General features: G+C 44.0%; 1 protein-coding gene across 4 annotated transcripts in view; it reads left to right on the top strand.

The window, feature by feature from the left end:
- Nucleotides 1-21,295, top strand: part of NCK1 (NCK adaptor protein 1) — a 1,070,986-nt gene that overhangs the window by 165,725 nt on the left and 883,966 nt on the right. The gene's annotated exons all lie outside the window — the stretch shown is intronic.

Consider the following 21,295-nt stretch of genomic DNA (forward strand, 5'->3'; position numbering starts at 1 on the left):
TATAATTTTGATATGATGGAAGGTGCTTTTGCAAATAGGTCCTGAAATGCAGGCTAATGAATGTCCTTGTAGTCCTGTGTATTTGCGCACTGGACAGGCATCCATATTTTGTAGTAGTTTCATTTTGAATTTGTCTTTGGCTTTTACATACTGATTGAGGAACTGGCGTAAAGATTTGAAGGATTTCTTGGCAATGTTACACATTGATGTGCGTGGCCATTTGTAGACTGGACGTTTTTGGTTCAGTGGAATGGAGAGGTGATGGTGAGTTTTCTGGGGATATTTTTGTGATCAGCGTTTCTTGTTCCATAATGGTATTAAGTTTTGCGTACCCTCGTCCACTGCTATGTATGGCAATTGGGTTTGTTTTGCTTTTTTTTTTTTTAAGCTTCTTCATTGAAATATGGTTCTGTGCTTGTGGTGTTACTCCATTGACCTCCACAGATGTTTGAGAAGCTAACTTTGTTATTATGTTTATTGAGAAGTCTTTTTTGTAGTTTAGTATTTAGTTTTGTTAGTGGTTTCATTCTGCTTAAATGTAAAATAAAGAACTTCCTTTTTGGAAGGATTGCAATGTCTATGAGAGCTTCTAGGATCTAGGGTAGGTTTTAAGGGTTGTGCAGGATTTCTCTCCTGTTTTTATAATGTTCTGAAGGACTCTGGCGGAACAATTTTTGTAAAATAATTCTTTTGGTATGGTTACTTGCCACTACATCAAGATTTATAGGTGTAGTGTTAGTAGTGGTAGCTCAAGTCTTGTTAATCACTTTGTTTCGTTTTACATTTTGAAAGAGGAGGCAACATTTCTGTACTGGAAGCTTGTTTTGTTTCGCTTAATGACTGTATTAGCTGTTTTGTTTTGAACATTTTGTACAAATTCTGCTAGAGGTGAATGCTTATTTTGCAGAGTTGTATTTTGATTGTTTACTTTTGCGTTGGTAGGCATTCTTTGGGGTCTGTTGGAGAAAAAAAGAGTGTAAGTTGGACTGTTGTGCAGTGTATGTGTGCTTTGTATGATGGTTAGGATGTATGTGGACGTGTGAGATTGTGCAATGGGCAGCTACATCAGGTTGGGAAGGGTATTCTTGTATTTGTGTTACTATGCTGGGGTTCAGATGACAATGCAAAGTATGCAGCTGGTGAGGGGAAGCACTAATACTAAATCTAATGTTACAGGGTTAATGCAATTGTTCTACAAGACTAGAATTCTAGTGTGTTTGAGCAACAGTTGGAACATTATGGTAGTATTGCACTTACTTTTTTGTATGAAAAGAGTAGGTTTCTTCAAAATTCTTGTTCTTACCTCAGACGCTGCTGCTTTTTACTAGAGTGGTCTTCACTGCAGTTGTAAAAGAAAGAAGTTAGTAAATATGTGTTTATAGCGCTTTTGTTATGTAGACATTGATTTTTTTGTTTTTGCAGTAGTAGTGTTTTCTGATAACTGAGCATAGTATGTACATGCACTTTCCTTTGCCTATGTGCATCCTGTTTTTTTACTTGGAATCTGTTGAACGTGCTTTACAAATGATTACAATAGTAAGCGTACAGAGTACACTTGGCTTCTTACGGCTGTGTTATTGGATGTTAGGAGATAGAAGAAATCCTGCTTTTTTGCTATTTTTACAGGATGTCAGGAACTGTACAGAAAAGCATGCAATGTATGCATTTATGAAGGTGTGGGAAATAAAGCAGAAGGATTTGATGTAGAGGCATTGGTGTTTTAGCTGGGAGCCTTTCTAATGATATTGTCTATCTGTGTGCATGAATAAAGAGGCATGTACTCATCCTGGCTGCATGTCATTTTATAACACACTACAAATCCTTTTTCCACAATTATACTGATATTTCGCTCATCTTTTCATATGAAATGACACTTTTTTAGATAGCTGTGTGTGTAAACACAAATTTGGAGAGCAGACGGGTTTGCAAGTGACACTTGATCATAGCAGATGGGAGAAATGACAGTAAGTTTATTTTACAGGTTATACAGGGTAAGTGGCAGTTACTGTTTATATGCATTTATACAAGAGCTGTACATGTACTGTGCAGAAAATAATCATATCTGTAGTTTGTGTTTATGCATATGGATGTGCGTGAATCTGCAAGTAGAAATATTGGAGAGTTTTATAGTAGTTGTTGCTGTAGGTGCTTTGCAGTCACAGTCCAATTGTACTCAGAATGATATATAGTACATCTAAAGTGCTGAACTGTCATGATGGAGTTAGATATAGAATTCTTGGATGTGATTTGTGGATGGTTGTGTGACTGTTTAACAGTAGCCAGTGAGGAAATAGTGTAGAGAGTGAAGTGGAACGGGTAGAAGGGGCTGCCCCATTGTTACATGCTCTGAGGACCCAGCAGCTGTCCGCAGACAGGCGTGCCACATATGGGACTTCTCAACATATCTGGCATGGAAATAGGACTGTATGGATCAGCCAATCCTGTGTTGAGGTTGTGGTTTGTATTGAAAGAGGCTGTGTAGTGAAGATCGCAGAGGTGGAGAAAGTCAGGATGTTGGTGCTCAGAGATATGTTTGTTGTTAGTTTGGAAAAGTATGCTAAATGTAGGAATGTGGCAAATAATTCTGATGTAAAAGGAGTGGAGGTGGTATGGAGCACTGTGCCTGGGTTCAATTTGCAGTCAATTGTACAAGTTTGAGAAGATATGGGCAAGGTGAACAGTCCAGATGTGGTATTTTTGCACTGTGGTGCTTTGCATTTGGGCTATGTCAGTGCCCCTAATTTGTTGAAAGAAGTAGAAAACTTGGTTCAGGCATTAATGAATCTAGTTCTAAATGCCAAGGTAATTTTTTCTGGTTTGGTACCTAGGGCAATATGGGACAATAGTTCTGTTTTTGTCCTCAGCAAATAGGGCAATATGGGACAATAGTTCTGTTTTTGTCCTCAGCAAAATATTGCTAGGTGTTTAATCAACCGAGGCATGTTTGCTTTTATGCTTGGAGCTGGAATTTTCTTTTGCAACAATGACAACATTGACTCTAGTAATGTTGATTATTTTAAAGAAGATGGCATGTTTTTTATCTTTTATGGGAAATGCCATGCTGTTTTGGAACATAAGGATTGCTTTAGAGAAGCTAATGTGAAGGATATTTGGAAGAAAATAAGGAACCCCCCCAAAAATACAAAATAATAGGTGTTTCTGAATCATTTTAGAAAAAAAGGTTCTTTTCAGAGCCAACCTTAAAGGGGAAATGGGGCGCACTATTCAAATTTTCATTCCCCACTCTTGGATTTTTCTATTTGTCCGCGTCACAGCGGTTGTCCGCAGACTGCGCGTATTACATACTAGGAATTTTGAGGTTGAGAGGTATGCAAATGAGACTTAGCAGAGCAACGAATTGGTCAATAAAGTTGGGTGCGATGCGTAAGGAGAGAGTTTGTCAAAGTCTTTCCCTGAGAGGAGAGCAGATGGCTATGGCTGTGTATTTCAGAAAGCAGGTTGTTTGGATTTTGGGAGATTCGTGGATAAATTGGTTGGAGGTGCATACAGATCGCTGTGGAGTGGCTGCACATCTTGGATTCCTACATGTGGAAGTGCACTGGCATGGAATGCGTGGAATGAAGTGGCTAGATTTGATACCTCTTTGTGCTACTTTAGTGACAGTGTCATCCAGACATTATTCATTGTGGAAGGAACATTTAGGACATGTCTGGAATCTATTTGCAATTTGCAATGAAAGAAGGACTTTCGAGAGTCATGGACATGTTTCCAAACTCCCGAGTAATTTTTTCTCGTATTGCGCACAGACAAATGTGGCTAGGTTTTTCTTCATTTGGTCCACAAATGGTGAAAGCGAGGCGCAATGTCAACAAGGCTGTTTGTGGCTCTTTGAGAGATCTTGGCATGTCCTCTTTTCACAATGAAAATATTATGTTCGGTAGCACACACATTTTTCGCAGAGATGGAGTACATCTTACTTATACTGGCAATCAGATTTGTCTACAAAATATATAAAAAGCATTGGAACCCTTTTTGGAATCATAGCAATCCATTTTGCAATAGGTGTTGACAATTCGGAATTTTCGAAACACAAAAAATACCACAATAAGGCTCTTTTCTGAGCCACCACTTCCTCCGAGAGAAAAGTGCAATAGTTTTGATTGGGCAGCACCCCAAAATTGTAGATGTCCGCTGACTTCTAAAAAAAGAAATGCACAGGGCCCTGCAGCATTTAATTGACACTTCTATTTTTGAACAGTGAAAGGCGGCTCTGGGGGGGTGGGTTTTGTTGTTTTATATTTCTTTTGGTTTTTTAAACACACACAAGGAATGTAGGGGAAAGGAGGGTAAGGAAGGGACATCAACCATGGGGATAAGAAAGGGCAGGTGGAGAGAGTAAGATGTAGGGTGGGCCTTATTCAGGTAGTGGGCAGTCCTCATGTTCCTTGACCACAGCCTCGAAAGCACTTCTAAGGTTCTCCCCCCTGCAGAGTACTGCGTCACAGTACATGCACAATACTGTGACCCTCGAAAGGTAAGGGTCAACAGCATCACGTATCGCCTGTGGGGCAGCTGGAGGGATGTGCTGTCCCACAGGAGTGTCTCTTGTGGTGGCAGGAGCGGAAGCGGAGGATGCTGCATGGGAACTAACCTACTACTACATCAACCTTACGAATAGCCCCACCGTGGAACGATTTTAGGTGTCGTTTCATTGATCTAGTACCACAGCTATACAAACCAGGCTTGCCACGACTCGGCACCATCTGGCACGGAGAACAGCGCACCTTGTTTGCACGTGCTTTTGGTACTCCATCAATAGTGGCAAATAACCTCCACACCCAAGATTCACGATAAGTGCTAGTAGTAGGGACTTCCACTACCTCATCCTCTTCATCACACTCTTCTGCATCCTCACACCTGTTCCCCTCAGCAGGCCCTTGGGGAGGTGGTGGTGGTGTAGAGGGTGGGGGTGGTGATGAAGCTTGAAGCAGCCATGGTTGTTGCCATCTGGAGGACAGCCGGCAGAAGTCACCAGCAATGCAGTCCATGCAGGTCAGGAGCAATGCTCTGTCAGGTAGCTAGAGGCACAATGAGGAGCAATTCTAGGGTGTGGCCTTTTATAAAGGTGCTGGGGCGCTCTTCGCGGACACCCGCGCTGTCCGCGAACAATTCGAACACCAAAAAATCGGCTCAAAAAGTTCCACAAAATATGTAGATCGCCAGGGACATTGTCTGGGCCATGTGGAATGGTGAACTTTTACTGGAAAATATCTTGGATTGCTCAAAAAAGCACTTTTTAAATGTTCGGGGGCCCGAACAGTGTTCGCAAACAAGGTATTCACGGTCACATGATGACATCGTGGACACATTCACGAATGGGACGGCTGTTTGTAGAACACCAAATGCGCGGGGTCAGTTGTGCGAATGCGCGCGGGTGTTCTACGGACAGTATTAAGTCCCCGAATAAAATAAATGTGCATCACAACTTTGCGGACGGGCTATGTGTTCTACGGACATATTCATTCTGGTTGCGGACATTGCGAACACGGGGAATGTTCTTAGGACACATTAATTTGAAAAGCTACGGACATGCGGACGGATTTAGTGTCCTGCGGACACCCCATTTTAACTACTGACAGTGCAAACAGGTATAGTGTCCTTAGGACACCCCCTTTTTGGTTAATTGCGGACATCTTGTGTGTCCTAAGGACACTTGCATTTTAATTACGGACAGGTATGGTGTCCTTAGGACACTCCGCTTTTTGGTTAATTGCGGACATCCTGGACAGCCGCGCTGGACGTGGACACCCTAACTGCCTTTTAAAAAAAAAAATAAGACGCAGGAATATACTAACAACACACTTAATATTTTATTATTGTAGAACAGTATAAAAATGACAAAAGAGAGGGGGAAGCAGAAACTGAAACAAATGCAGGGGAATTAGGGGTTTGGACATGATGGATGGGAGGATGGGAGGAAGGGACGGAAGTCTCATCGTAACGTTTTTCTTGCTGGGGAGGGTTTGGGGATAGTTACCTGGCACATGGAACACAGGTACATGTGGGACAGTGATATTCAATGTTTTCTGTAATGTGGTCCTCCACAAAGTGTTTTAAAAGAATGTCATTTTTCATGAACATAGCAATTTTTAGCTCCATTCGCTATAGAGGATTTTCTAACGTCACTCTTGGTATATTTTTAGTGTCTGTATGGTCTGTTAAAAAGAATGGTGGTACACATAGTAAAGGTTATTGGCTTATATAGAGAAATGTAGTGTCTACCATTAGTATCACTGTCCTCACTCATTTTCATCCCGTGGGAAATTTTCTTCCAGCCTTTCCAAAGTACTGGACATTTCTGTTTTAAAAAAAAAGAATATTAGTTTTAGTGTACCTAATACAGAAAGTTTATAAATATATAAAATAAATGTAGTGTACTTAGTTTCTTGGTAAGTTTTGCTGTTACTGCTGTGTAGGTCTGCTGTTGCTTTTTGTTGTGCAGTTTCTGTGAGGTAATTATGTTGGAGGCATATATATTTTGTTACGGTATATTCCATTCTGGTGCATATGCGATTTAAATGGACGGTTGATGTCTTACATAAACAGTTTCCACTTCTTATTTATTGTTAAATGTAATGTGTTTGTGCTGCTTTTTGGACTTGTTCAGTGTTTCTATTGCATGATACAACAATGTAAGATACCCCCTGAGTTTTTGGATATTATTGATGTTGGCCGAGTCCGTCCGGGCACATGCGCATAGTTTCGGACATCAGAACCACTAGCAGAGGTAGGGGGTTCAGTATGTTCTATGTATATAAACTAAGGGAATCCTAGTAAAGATTTATCAACTTTTTAAAATCTATATCCAGTGAAAAAACTTTGTTAAAGGGACGTTATGGTTCCAAGTAAAACCGGAAAATCCCTAAAATTCGCCAGTTATGGTAAGCTAAACTACCATAACTCGCGCCACCACTGTGAACTGCTAAGACTAACACCCAGGGCATCGAAGATGGCATCACAAATGTCATTGACATCACTGATGGCATCACATGTGTATTTACTTTTCATGAAAAGGGTTCTCACTGTAATGTTGATATAAAAGTGTCAAGGGTCAGTGGAATAAATATCATGAGGTACGTAGTGCATTAAGCAATGCAGTGTTACAAATAGCATTCTATTATGAAGTTCTATAGTATACTAAGATACTCATGTAGAAACATAGGCATTGTGTGGAGCATACGTGATGGAGGTGCAATATTAATCTTGCTATGTTGAATAGTAAAATATAAATGCTTTCTTATTAGAGATTTGCGTACTGTGAGACATTTAATAAGTAGCTAATAAAACCCAGTTACTACATATTTGCAATATTGCAAACAAACCAGAAACCGTCCACAACACATAGAAATATGAGCATATACAGGGAAAATGAAGGAAACAAAAAAACAGCAGTATTACCAGACAATCTTCATAACCTAACTGATTATCTTCATGTACAGAAATGATTGCGATGCTTTAAAGCTACTACTTCCCTATGTACAAGTATCACATAATGTGACTGGACCCTAAGGAAAGTAGTGTGAATACAATGTTTACAAATATGAGCATATCCAGGGAAAGTACAGTAATAAAAAAACAGCAGAACTATAAAATAAAGTGATGATAACCTTACTTATCTTCATACGTACAAAGCATTGCTGTCTTCGAAATCTGTGTTTTTCCCTATGTATGTTTTATATGCTGTGAGTGAACCCCAAGTGAATTACTGTAAGAACATATTCGAAGTAGAAGTTACAAATATAGTACTCTTTGAATGTTTAGTTTCTGACTGTTACTGGCCTACATATGTCATACATCACAGAGCACATCACTGATGACATCACTAATTTCATGTTGTATGCGCACACTGCCATCACTGGTTACAACACTTATTAAATTGAATATAACTGACTACATCTGTAATGAAATTAGACATAACATCATTTATAAGTTAGTTCATGAAAAGTTTGATTACATTAACAATTTAGGCCAAGGACTTAGCAGTGAGTGGCCGGGTGTTCAAAAATACCAATGTGCACCTCTTGCCGACTGCATTCTGCTCCAATTTTCAGTGTTATGTGGATGACACCTAGCTCTCTTTCAGGCTCCCCTCAGCCACCTTTGCTCCTTCTCTCATACCAGACAGTCTGGTCGCAATTCAGGAATGGTGTGCTGCCAATGATCTATAAGGGATTGTACCACCACAACCAACAAAAAACGGGATGTCTCAAAGAAGACTGCATCCAATGTGCTAAACAAACCTACTCCCTCCCTCTACAATGTGCTCTAATCAATGCGAGATCAATTCCGGCACATGCCACAGATATCCACAACCTCATCACCATCAGTAACTTAGCTATCATAGCTATTACCGAGACATGTCTACATGCAGCCTCCGGCCCTGCCTTATCAATTGTCCTTCCACCCGATTTATACCATCTACCGCGGCACTGATTGTTAAGGGCACCTTACCGATTAGACCATTGAACTACTCCCTTTCGAACGAGTGATATTCTGTCTGACTCGGCCTCAATCACTCTTCACACCATCTACCCACCCCAGGCCCATCCCAGACCTTCGAAGACAACCTCCTTCACTGTATGAGTGCTCACATCACACTCATCCAAAACTATCCTCATCGGAGACTTCAAGCTTGGCCTGAATGACCCAGATGACCTAGCACCCTATCACTGTCTGGCAGGCTTGGCACCCTTGGCTTACATTGCTGTGACAACACCCCTGCTCTCAATAAAGGTAGGACTCTTGACTGGACCGCTGACCTAAATCCCCAGGTATCACTCCTCTCTAACGATCCCTGCCAATGGGCAAAGCACAACGTTGTGCAATTCTGCATCTCTCCGGTCACCCAATCACCACCCATCCTCGCCCCACTGCCTGCTACCCTCGCCCGCAGCTACAAAAACCTAACAGAACGCTTAGCCCCCCTGCTGAGCTCACTTCTACCCAATCCCCCTTTCTCCAATGACCCGATCACGTTTGCCGACCTATACACGGAAACACTAACTGCAGCCATCAACACATAGCTCCACTAAAGCCCTGTAAACTTAAACCTTCTGTGCGTAGATACTCCTGGTTTACCCCCGAACTCCAAACAATTTGCACCAACAAGCGGGTAGCTGAAGCTAACTGAAGGAAATCTCCATCTGGGGCCAGTAAGCTCCTGTACACAACAACTGCTAATCTATACATAAAACTGTCATCACTGTCAAATCTTCTACCTACAATGCCTGCATTGCAAATGCCAATTCTAACACTCGAGAGAGCTTCATAATTCTCAGAGAATTAGAAACTCCTACCATCCCTCACACCACCTTAACTAAAGATGCCATATGGTGTTCTGACATACAAAACCCCATGCTCACCAAAATTGAAACCCTGCTAAAGATAATTGACACCAAACAAGCCATGTTCCAACCCTCCTAAATCCCTCGCCCGACCACACCCCAACCACTGACATCAGTCATTCCCCTGCTTGGTTTCACTTCTTTAATGTCTCTGAAGATGAAGTCAAAGGCATCAAGCCTTTTCGTTGCAAAGGCGACCTGTCCTGCAAGTCTCATAAAAGATTGCTCAGACCACCTAACCCCACTCCTTGTCTCCTTTATCAACATGTCCTTCTCAACTGGATTAGTCCTCACTAGCCTCAAAGAAGCTTGGGTCCTCCCTCTTATCAAAAAACCTACACTGGACCCAGCAATCAACTACGGTCCAATCGCAACTGTCTCCTCACTACTTAAAATCCTTGACAGAGCAGCCTACTTAAAAATTCAAAGACCCCTTGAGGCAAACCAAATCCTGGGCAAGCACCAATCCAGCTTTCGCCTAGGCCACGGGCCTCATCAACCTAAAAATACAAATCGATGAAATAAGGGATGATCGTATGTCTGTCCTGCTACTTGTCCCCGACTCCTCGGCTGGGTTCGACATAGGCGCTGACCTAGGATTGAGTGGTCAAATATCTACCTCTGCCAAATTCTCTCCAGAGGCCTCAGCTTAGATATCCTCCTTCCTAGGGAACAGATCCATGAGGGTATTTTCAGAGAATGCCAGCACACCACCAGAACTCCTCTCCTGCGAGGTCTCGCAAGGATCTTATGTGTCACCTACTTTATATAACATATTCACAAAACCACTATTCACTCTCCTTGACTCCATTTGCATATCCTATACAAATTAGGCTGATGACACGCAGATCTTACAGCCCCCCTCTCTGGAAACTATCAAGAAGATTCCGACTATCTCAAATCGGTATACTTGACAATCCAATCCTGGATGGCCATGCACTGACTGTGCATTAATGACAAGAAGACTGAGCTTCTCATAGGAGGGCAGTCAATGCTAAAATTCACCAGGCGGAGGTCTCCGTCAAAAATAAACGCACTCGTAAGTGAGTTTAACAATCATTTATTGCAATAAAACAAAGCTTCCGCGGAAGGGCCGACACGTAACATCATCAGAGGGATGCTGCTAGTGTGTGCTGCCAGTGTTACGGTGAGCATGCTTTTTATATGGAAACAATTACATTGAGTCGTATGCCTGGCTCAGAACCAGACATTTTCCAAACATACAAATTCCTGTGAGAACACTTTTTTGGCTGTTTTCCCAGACATTGCGGCGAGGTTTAACAAAGGCCGGGCATCGCAAATGGTCATCACTCATATAACTTATCTAAGCAAGTCAGAATGCACTTCACGATGCCGATATAACCTTTGACATGTATGATCGTACAACGAGCTAATTCATTACACTTGACACAGGGGGGAATTTTGCAAGCTACATATATCCTGTTGCTGTAGTGATAATGATGTCCATTTATGGGCTGTTGAACAAAAGCAGGACATATCTTTTTACAGAGTGACGCACGAGCGCCTGGAACAATCTCTTTCACACACATTCCAGAGAATAACAAAAGTCAGTACAGATGGATTCGTGCTTATGTTCCCAGGAAAGAGCGCGGATGTCAGACAATCATTATTTATAAAAGACTCTAGGGTCGGCGAACACATGCTGACCTGCAAAGCTGCACACTGTAGGAGGGAAGTGTAAAAGTGCTAACAGACGCTGTTTATGGAGCTTCACGGGAAAGGAGAGCAGGGGGACATTCCTGAATCTATGAGTAATATGTGCTCGAGGCGGAAAACCCTGGGTCTCGTGTACGGACACAAAAGCAGTTGGTTTAACACAGACATAATGCTATAACATGGGTAAAGTTTTAAGTCTTGCTGAGGCAAAGAAAACATGGCAATTACATTATTTTGGTATTTACAAACAACCCTTTTGCGTCAGCAAGACTTTATCAATAATACACCTGGTTTGGTTTGTATTTAATTATTCCTTCACTTTCATTATCTGATACGTCAATCTTGTGTAACTCCTTGATCGCCTCTTATCTCATTAGTGACCATGGCATTTGTGGGCTTGGGTGTGAGTATTCCCATCGTTTTCCTGCAGCAGCCTCCTATGACGGATATGCACAAGGGAAAGCACTGGATGCAACAGCAGCAAGCAGCTATTAATCCTCCCACGACGAGAAGAGGGCTGAGAAGCTTCCATCCCCAGCTTCGTAATAGATCCCAGAACCAGGATGTCCCATCCCCAGGCCCAAATTCAGAATGGATTTGAGCTGCCACTTTATGCATTTCATCGATCCCTTTAAAGATATCGGTACTATAATCAGGTATAAAAGTGCAGCAGGAAGTGCCAATTATTTTACAAGCCCCTCCTATCTCTGCCAGTATTGTGTCTAATACCAGTCTATTTTGTAATGCGACCATCCGGACTGCCTGTACTTCTTTAGTAAGGTTAGCCAGTATGTTGCCGGTCACATTTAATTCCTTCTCCACTAACCTAGCCAGGTTCCTAATGCTCCTGGAAATCATAACTATTCCCATTGGCATCACTATGCCTTTTAGAAAATCAAAGAATTCATCCCAAGTAGTGTCTTCCTTAGTGATAACACCTCTTTTCCTTTGCCCATAATTCCCCGTACTCAATTTTATTCTCTTTGTCTTGGGTTTTGAGTTCACTTCCTCCACAGATTTGTAATGCAAACCTAACATTACGTAACTAACGATACATCTACCTTTCCAATAGCGAGGTAACCAGAGGTATGCTTCTTTCCCACAAATAAACATTGCCCCCTTAGGGGGACTGAAGGGTGCCGTTATACTATTCAGATCTACTATATTCTGGCAATTGTGTCTACCCACGAAAACAGCCTCTGCATGTGTTTGGTTCCTTTGGTAGCAAAAGGGGGCCCTACGAGCTATATTTTGTACCGGGATTGGACGGGGTAGTACTGCTTTCTCGTCCCTTTTGAACGTGGTTAAAGGAATCATTCCTATTTCATTGGACGGGCAGGAAGTGGATCTATTCAGATACCTGGTTACATTTGGTGTCAGGGGAATGAAAGTGTCTCTCTGAACCCAAGAATTAGTAATTGTTTTATTATGTTTTCTAATAAAGAATGAGACTGATTGTTGTGTTTCATTATAGTTTCGGGAGGCACGCAAAAGGTAATCTCGCCAAGGCACGCATGTATAACTCGTAGCAGGAGTCGCGTATCATTCGGGTCCGCTTTCATGGCTATGGGGAACATATGTGCAAATGTAACAGTTGGTTTTATTCAGGATCTGATTCGTTTTATTCATCCATGTCAGGATGCTATTCCTGGGGTGTTTCTTCCGATACTCCTGATCTACACGGGGAATAGTCACTGGTTCTAGTGTAGGGAGCTGCGATGTGGTGGGTAGCAGGTTACGGGCAGCATAAATGTCATGATGCTCAAGGTACCAGAAGAATATGGCGAACCCTATAGTTATAAAAATACAGACAAGGGATAAGATGAGCTTTTCCTTTGGGGTGCATGCATACCTATTTACTCGGACGCCTCTGTCCCGCATCCCCATTATCCATTTTAACAACCTACTTTGTTCCCTCGCACAGGGCTGATCCCGGGTGGCTAAGTTCCGGAACTTGGCTGCCAAATGTCACTATATATATATATATATATATATATATATATATATATATATATATATATATATATATATATATATATATATATATATATATATATATATATATATATATATATATATATATATATATATATATATATATATATATATATATATATATATATATATATATATATATATATATATATATATATATTTATTTCTGAGGCTTGTGGAATCTGCTTAGATCACATGCTGTGCCTAGGCCGACATCTAGTGGAAGCTGCAGAGTATTAGTTTGTTTTTCGAAACTCGAAAATGGGCGTCGACACAGGGCGTGCCAGTAATACTATCCCTAGTGTGACGGACGTCTGCTGTACCCAAGATCCCTCACGCGTCTAGGATCCTCAGATTGATTTTTTCCGCCATACTGGTCAGAAGCATTTTGCGGAGTCCCCTGGCCTTAGCCATACTTTTGCTAAAATATTAATTTATTTACATCCTTCCCCATCCCAATGTCGAACTTCGACACTCGACGCCGGCTGGAGAAGAAATCGACCGTCGGGTGCTGCATGATGGATTTGGGCCTCGGAAGGCCTCTGGCCTCGGCCCGGGCCTTGGAAGGCCTCTGGCCTCGGCCCTGCAAGTAGGGAGAGTGGGGGGTTGTACATACTCTACACTCTTGGTATATAGGTACACCTTATACATTTCTTACACTTAACAGCCCGCTGCCTCAAGGTGCGTATGGCGGGTACCCCTTTTCAATTCTGCCCAAGTGCAATCGCAAATACCCTTGGGTCGACAGGCACGCCACGTGCAATCTCTGCTTGCTGAGGGACCACCCTGAAGCGAACTGCAGAGCGTGTAGTAGGTTTAAACCTAAGACACTTAAGGACCGTTCGACGAAGCGTTAGGCCCACCACACCAGGCAGGCGGCCATGGCAGCGGAAGGCGCCTTCAGCGACGGCAGCGATGCCGTACTTTCGGACGGCGAGGGCAGTACGGCGTCGAAAGACAGCCGAGCGCAAGTCCCTGACCTCGGAAGGTCGTCCGGCAGGGCGGCTATGGGGAAGATCCCCGGCGACTTAAGCGCTTCACACACCACACACACTAAACACACGAAGTCCAACCGAGACTCGACGACGTCGAGTTCTCGGAAAGAGGCACAAACAGAACGGTCCGATTCGGTGTACTCTGGGCGCTCTCGATCGAGATCGCCGCATGACTCCAGGCAATCATCCACTCTTGCCAAGAGTGCCTCGTTCCCTAGGCTAACAGAAGTTCGATCGTCGGAGGACGAAGACGACTTCCACCCCCAGGCCGTGCTCCAGGAGTCGGGGCCCACAGACAAGATCAGCGAGGCCCCACGCTCGAAGGACAGGGACCCTACCCTCGATCCTCCACGCCAGACGTCGAAAACCTCCGGAGCCACAAAAGGACAGAGAAAACATTTTTCCACTCACGGGGAGGGAGGAAAACAGCAGAAGAAGCAGCCTTTGCACTCTTCCACACCTGTGAAACACACCATTCCCCCCTAAACAGAAAGACAAGACCAGGTCTGCTGATATGTCTAAAACCAGCAAATCTACTCAAGATAAATCCCTGAGACTGGCTGAGAGTCATTCCCAGTTCCAAAAAATGGTCGAGTGAAGACATAGATAGGGTCATGTCAAGGATGTCTTCTTTGGGTGACTTTTACGATAAAAATCCAGACCATTTCCTTTCGTATGATCCACAAGGGGCGGAGGACACCCTCAGGCTCTAATGATCCTATCCCCCCGAGTAAGAAGCCCCGGTTTGAAACACAGATGAGGTCTACTGACCACTTCGAGGTACAACCATACTCAAGACCATACTCACTGTATCAAGGAGAGGCTTCCTTTGGTGAGGACCAAGAATTTGGCATGGTAGAAGAGCAAACCGGGACGGGCTACTATGGGGATGAGGACCAAGAAGAGGAAGAGGAAGACCCTGAAACCTACAGAGTAGATTCCCCGGTAGAAAACGAAGCCCCGGTTACCGACTCCCCTGTCGATAACCAACCGCTCCTAAACGAGGTTCTCGCACGTGAATCGGAACATTTCCATATTGACACCTACGGTGTCCAGGAGGAGAGGGACTTTGCAGAGGAGTTAGTGGGAGAAAGGAGGGCTGTTGCCCAGACCATCCCTATCCTTAAGTCCATTCAGCGAAGAATAGACCCGTCCCTGGTGAACCCGAACCTCACCAGAGCAGTCAATACCAGGGTTGAAAAACTTTTCAGGGCAGCCCAGTCTGACCCTCTCTATATAAGAGGACATCTGAAGCCAGACTCCCTAGTTGTCACTAACACTCGTAAGAGGGCTGGGACACCCTTGTCATCGTCCGAAGCTCCTCCCGACAAGGAGAGCAAAAAACTATATGGTTTTGGCAGGAAAGTAGCCTCAACGTCCGCCTATCAAGCAAGGATTGCAAACTCCACCACCCTGTTGGCCAGCTACAACTGCCATCAGTGGGAAGAAGTCGCGGCACTCATAGCCTCTGCTCCGGAACCTTCAAAGGGCCAGTTAGCTCGGATTTCCGCAGAGGATAGAGCCGTGTCTGGTTGCATTTTGAAAGCAACCTTTGACGCCGCGGACAACGCAGGCAGATTGATAGCAGAAGGCACTGTTATCAAGAGACATGCGTGATTACGACAGTCTGGTTTTAAGGCAGAAACCCAGGCATCATTGTTGGACAAACCGGTGGAAGCCGATCTGCTGTTTGGTAAGGCGGTTGAAGACTCACTGAAGAATGCCAAGGACGAATACAAGACACTCAAGTCCCTTGACCAGTTAACCAATAAACCCCCGAACCAGAGAGGGAATAGTAATTTTCGTCGCCCACGCGGCCAAAATTCACAGGGAGGATCTAACTAGTCCCAGGGGCAGGGTACACAGTGGAACAACAGCCAACAGTCTACCCAGGGTTACGGCAGGGGTAATAGGAGAGGTCGTGGTAAAGGTAGAGGTAGCCCCAGCAAGGGAGGCGGCACGCCTCCACCAAACCAGTGACGCTCAGTTCAGGGTCCCTTCTCACGCAACCCCAGTAGGGGGACGCATTTCCAACTTCACCCAGGTTTGGGAAGGGATCACATCAGACAGATGGGTGCTGTCAACAGTATCCACAGGGTACTGTATAGAACTACTGCAGCGTCCCCGGAACCATCCTCCACGACAAAGAGTACACTCTTTAGAACATCAGAAGATTCTCCTCGAGGAGATCGCCATTCTGCTAGAAAAGGACGCGATGGAACTCGTCCCGGGACACCAGGTAAACAAGGGTATTTATTCAACTTACTTCCTTGTGCCAAAGAAAGATTTGACAATGCGCCCAGTATTGGACTTACGGCCAAGTATGTCAAGCCCCAAAAGTTTCGTATGACTACGCTACAAGAGGTAATCCCCCTCCTAAAAAAGGGGGATTACATGGCAACCTTGGATATGAAAGATGCTTATTTTCATATTTCCATGTTCCCAGCGCACAGAAGGTACTTGCGCTTCAAGGTGGACAGTCGGCACTACCAATTCAAGGTACTGCCCTTCGGGATAGCTTCAGCACCAAGGGTATTCACCAAGGTACTGACCGTGGCAGCTGCATACCTACGCAGGGAGCCAATCCCGGTGTACCCTTATCTGGACGACTGGCTCATAACGGGGGAAACCCCCGTAATTTGCAGGACAAACATTCAAAGGATTATCGACCTCCTCCACGAGTTAGGCTTCTCAATCAACGAGAAAAAGTCAAGCCTGGTGCCAAGCACCTCCAAACAGTTCCTAGGAGCAATCCTAGATACTCAAGAGGGGTTGACCTTTCCTTCAGAGGAAAGAATTCGGAATATACTACTGCAAATTCCGCATTATCAGTCCGGTCACCAAATAATGGTACGCAAAGCTATGAGTTTACTGGGCATGATGGCGTCATGTATTTACCTGGTCCCCCACGCGCGTCTGCGCATGCGTCCCATGCAGGAATGGTTGGCGAAACAGTGGTCTCAGGCAAGTGGTCAGTGGGACGATCTAGTGGTCGTTTCACCAACACTAGTACAAAGCCTTCACTGGTGGACAAGAGAGAATCTCGCACAGGGGAAACCCTTTTACGATCCCGAAGTACAGGCAGTAGTCACTAGCGATGCATGTCTGACGGGGTGGGGAGCTCACCATCTCCACCACACAGCTCAGGGTCTCTGGTCTCCCTCAGTGGCCAAGAATCGCATCAACCTACTAGAGCTTCTAGCAGTATTCAGAGTGCTTCTAGCGTTCGAGCCCCACCTACTAAACCTGTCAGTGCAAATCCGGACGGCCAGCACAACAGCCATGTTCTACCTGAACAAGCAAGGAGGGACTCGTTCGCCAAATCTGTCCAAGCTTGCCCAGAAAATCTGGATATGGGCACTCAGACGGAACATCTTCCTGTCATCACAACATGTTCCAGGGGAGCTCAATTCCCTAGCGGATGCTCTGAGCAGAGACTCCCTACCAGAGGAACACGAATGGGTTCTACACAGAGAGGTCGTAGAAGATATCTTCTCTCAGTGGGGTTTCCCCACTATAGACTTATTCGCCACAAGCGAAAACAGACAATGCCCAGGATTTGCATCCAGGTTCCCCCAGCCAGACTCCCAGGGGAACGCCCTGTGGATGAACTGGTCAGGGATGTTTGCGTACGCTTTTCCACCAACTCCTCTCATCAGGAAAGTGGTGAACAAGATGAACAGAGAGTCGATGACGCTCGTCCTAGTTTCTCCCATGTGGGCAAGACAACCGTGGTTCTCACACCTACGCAGGATGGCGGTGTGCGAGCCCATCAAACTTCCAGCCTGGTACAACCTACTGTCCCAGCACCAAGGTCAAACAGTGCACCAGCAACCCAACTCCATGAACCTGGCAGCATGGCTCCTGAGGTCATGGAGTTTGGACATCTCAATTTACCACAGAGGTGTATGGACATCCTAAAAGAATCCAGGAAACCAAACACAAGGCACTGTTACTTTGACAAGTGGAAGAGGTACGTTATCTGGTGCCAGAGTAGACAAATCAACCCTGTTGATTGCACTCCTTCCACTATTGTTACATACATGCTCCACCTGCTAGATGCAGGATTGGTTTTTAACTCACTGAAAGTACACCTGGCAGCCCTGTCAGTATACACCACTTCCCATAGCAAGGTCTCATGGTGGAAAGTACCAGTAGTTAAAGCCTTCATGGAAGAAGAAAAGAGACTTCACCCTCCTATTTCAAACCCACCACCAGGGTGGGACTTTAATGTGGTGCTATCCAAGCTCATGGGACCCCCTTTCGAGCCCATGCATAAAAGCAGTCTCAAACACCTGACTTATAAAACGGCCTTCTTAGTACCTATTACTTCTATAAAAAGGGTCAGTGAAATTCAGGCTCTGTCAGTGCAGGATCCCTTCTTTACTGTCCATAAAGACAAACTGGTTTTACGCACACACCCTAGGTTCTCACCTAAGTTTATATCAAAATTCCATGTAAACCAGTCCATCGAGCTTCCGACTTTTTTCCAGGTCCCTCAAAGATCGGCTGAGGTGAAACTACACACCCTAGATGTGCGTAGGGCGGTCCTCTACTATGTAAATAAGATCAGACCGCTAAGAAAAACAGATCAACTGTTTGTCTCCGTAGCTACAGGGAGAGAGGGGGATCGCGTCTCTAAAGGTGCCATCTCGAAGTGGATTATTAACTGTATCCAGCTGTTTTACTCACTCTCTGAAAGAACTCTGCCTTTCACGCCAAGAGCCCACTCTACTAGAGTCATTGGGGCCACTCTGGCTTTCATTGCAAATGTACCCCTTGACACCATTTGCAAAGCAGCTACTTGGAGCTCTATTCACACTTTTACTCAGCATTACTGCATTGACACCCATTCCAAGGCAGATACACAAGTGGGACAAGCGGTTCTAAGACACTTATTTGCTCATGACCCTTCTCACATCCCACCTCCTTCTTCAGGTACTGCTCGCTAATCTATGCACAGCATGTGATCTAAGCAGATTCCACAAGCCTCAGAAGGGATACATTACTCACCGTAATCGTATTTCTGATGCTTGTATCTGCTTAGATTCACATGCGACCCACCCTTCCTCCCCTCTGAGAGAAGGCGCATGGTTGCTTGTAGTCTTACCTTTATATCTATCTGCTTGGGATTATCTGTACTCTCGCTACTCCTCATGCTACCTCATGTCAGAAAAAATACAATCTGAGGATCCTAGACGCGTGAGGGATCTTTGGTACAGCGGCTGTCACACTAGGGATAGTATTACTGGCACGCCCTGTGTCGACGCCCATTTTCGAGTTTCGAAAAACAAACTGTAATACTCCGCAGCTTCCACTAGATGTCAGCCTATGCACAGCATGTAATTCTAAGTAGATACAAGCATCAGAAATACGATTACGGTGAGTAATGTATTATATATATATATATATTACATGGCCACAGTAGTGGCCATGTAGTTATGGTTAAGTTGCTGCTTCGATAGGAAGAACACTCTTTGGGTGGCTTATAACTTTGCTCTCCCTGGACGGATCCTCACCAAACTTTGCAAAAAAAGTATTTGGGTCACTCTGAATGTTTTTGCAAAGTTTGGTGAGGATTCGTCCAGGGGGGGGCAAAGTTATAGGGGGGGTCCCAAAACTTTTTATTTTCCATATACTGAATGGGGAAAAAAAATTGGCTCGCGCCTACAGCCCAAACCGCTGGACGGATTTCCACCAAATTTGGACCAGGAGCAGCGGCTTGGTCCCGAAAGCATGCTTTTGCAAATTTGGTGAAAATCCGTCCAGTAGTTCTTTTTAAAATGACCAAAAAGTAGGTAAAAAAAAATTAGTGATATCTGTGTTCGGTTCGCGGACACACTTCCCTGATTGGCCAATCGTCTTGCGTGGTGTTCGCAGACATGCAACGTGTTCGCTGATTGGACGGCGTGGAGCGTGAAGCGCGTCAGATTTTTCGGTAGCGCCCGCCATCTTGGATTCGCGGACGTCCGCGGACAGCGCGGTGAAACTTTGTTCAAAATGTGTATTTTGTAGAGTGTGTTGGTGTGTAGGAGTGTTTGGGGAGGGTGGGAGTGTATGAGATGGGATGAAAGTTGTGTTTTTTATGTGTTAGACGTTCTTTTTGTGTTCGATTTGTTTGCGGACATCACGGGTGTTCTGAAATGTTCTAAATAAACTGACTAGGGGGTGTTCTAAGGACTCAATATGTGTCCGTTTTGTTCGCAAGCAAAGTGAAACTGTTCTAAGAACACTCGCGGTGTCCGGGGAGTGTTCGTAGGGGGTGTCCTGAGGACGCTCTCCGTATTGTTCTCTGTCAAGTTGAATGTGTTCTAAGAACACCCACGGTGTCCTGAAATGTTCGCAAATAAACAAAATGGGGGTGTTCTGAAGACGTTTTTGAGAACACTCCCGGTGTCCTAGAATGTTCGTAGGTGGTGTCCTTAGGACGCTGTCCGTATTGTTCGTTGTTAAGTTGAAAGTGTTCTAAGAACTATCGCGTTGTTCTAAAATGTTCGTAGGGGGTGTCCTGAAAACAGTGTCCGTATTGTTTGCTGGCAAGTTCAAAGTGTTCTAAGAACACTCACATTGTTTGCGGACATTAAAAGTTTCCGATAGATAATAGTTGAAATGTTTGACTCTATGGATGTGATATGCTGCGGTGGTTGTTGCCAGGGCATAGAGTCCTGGGTGCATGGCCGTTTGGCCATGCACCCAAGACTCTTTGCCCTGGCAACAACCATCGCAGCATATCACATTCATATTTGCTTATAACTTTGGGTGAAAAACAAATGTATAAGGAACAAAGGTATTAGATACTATGGATGTGATATGCTGCTATGGTTGTCCTTATTATTGTATACTTACTGTTTGGTTTAGTAATGGGAGTCCATGTTTTTCTTCTTCATTTCTGTGATAAAAGAAAATAGCATGTTAGTATTAGTATTTTGTAATAACTTATTACATTGTATAAGCAATATACTTTTATTTTTTTTCGACCCTCATATTTAGTAGAGTACAAATCAGAGTACTGTGCAATTTGCTCAGTTTCTGTATTTGTTGATAAAATCATTGGGTCTGTGGGGAAAAAAAAAACATGTTGGATAAAAAAAAACCTTTTCTGTTATGCTACAGTTTATTTGTTTTGTTTGTTTTCAGTGTTCACTTGTTTCTGGCTAATGCTTTATACTTTGCTTTATTTTTTTTGGAGCAGTAACAGATTCTTCATTTGTTTTGATATTATAAAATTTTGGAGCAGTTAGATACCAATTGGCGTATTCTAAC

Source organism: Ambystoma mexicanum, chromosome 10 (genome assembly GCF_040938575.1).
Source record: "Ambystoma mexicanum isolate Mex_15411 chromosome 10, UKY_AmexF1_1, whole genome shotgun sequence".
Taxonomy (NCBI): Eukaryota; Metazoa; Chordata; class Amphibia; order Caudata; family Ambystomatidae; genus Ambystoma; species Ambystoma mexicanum.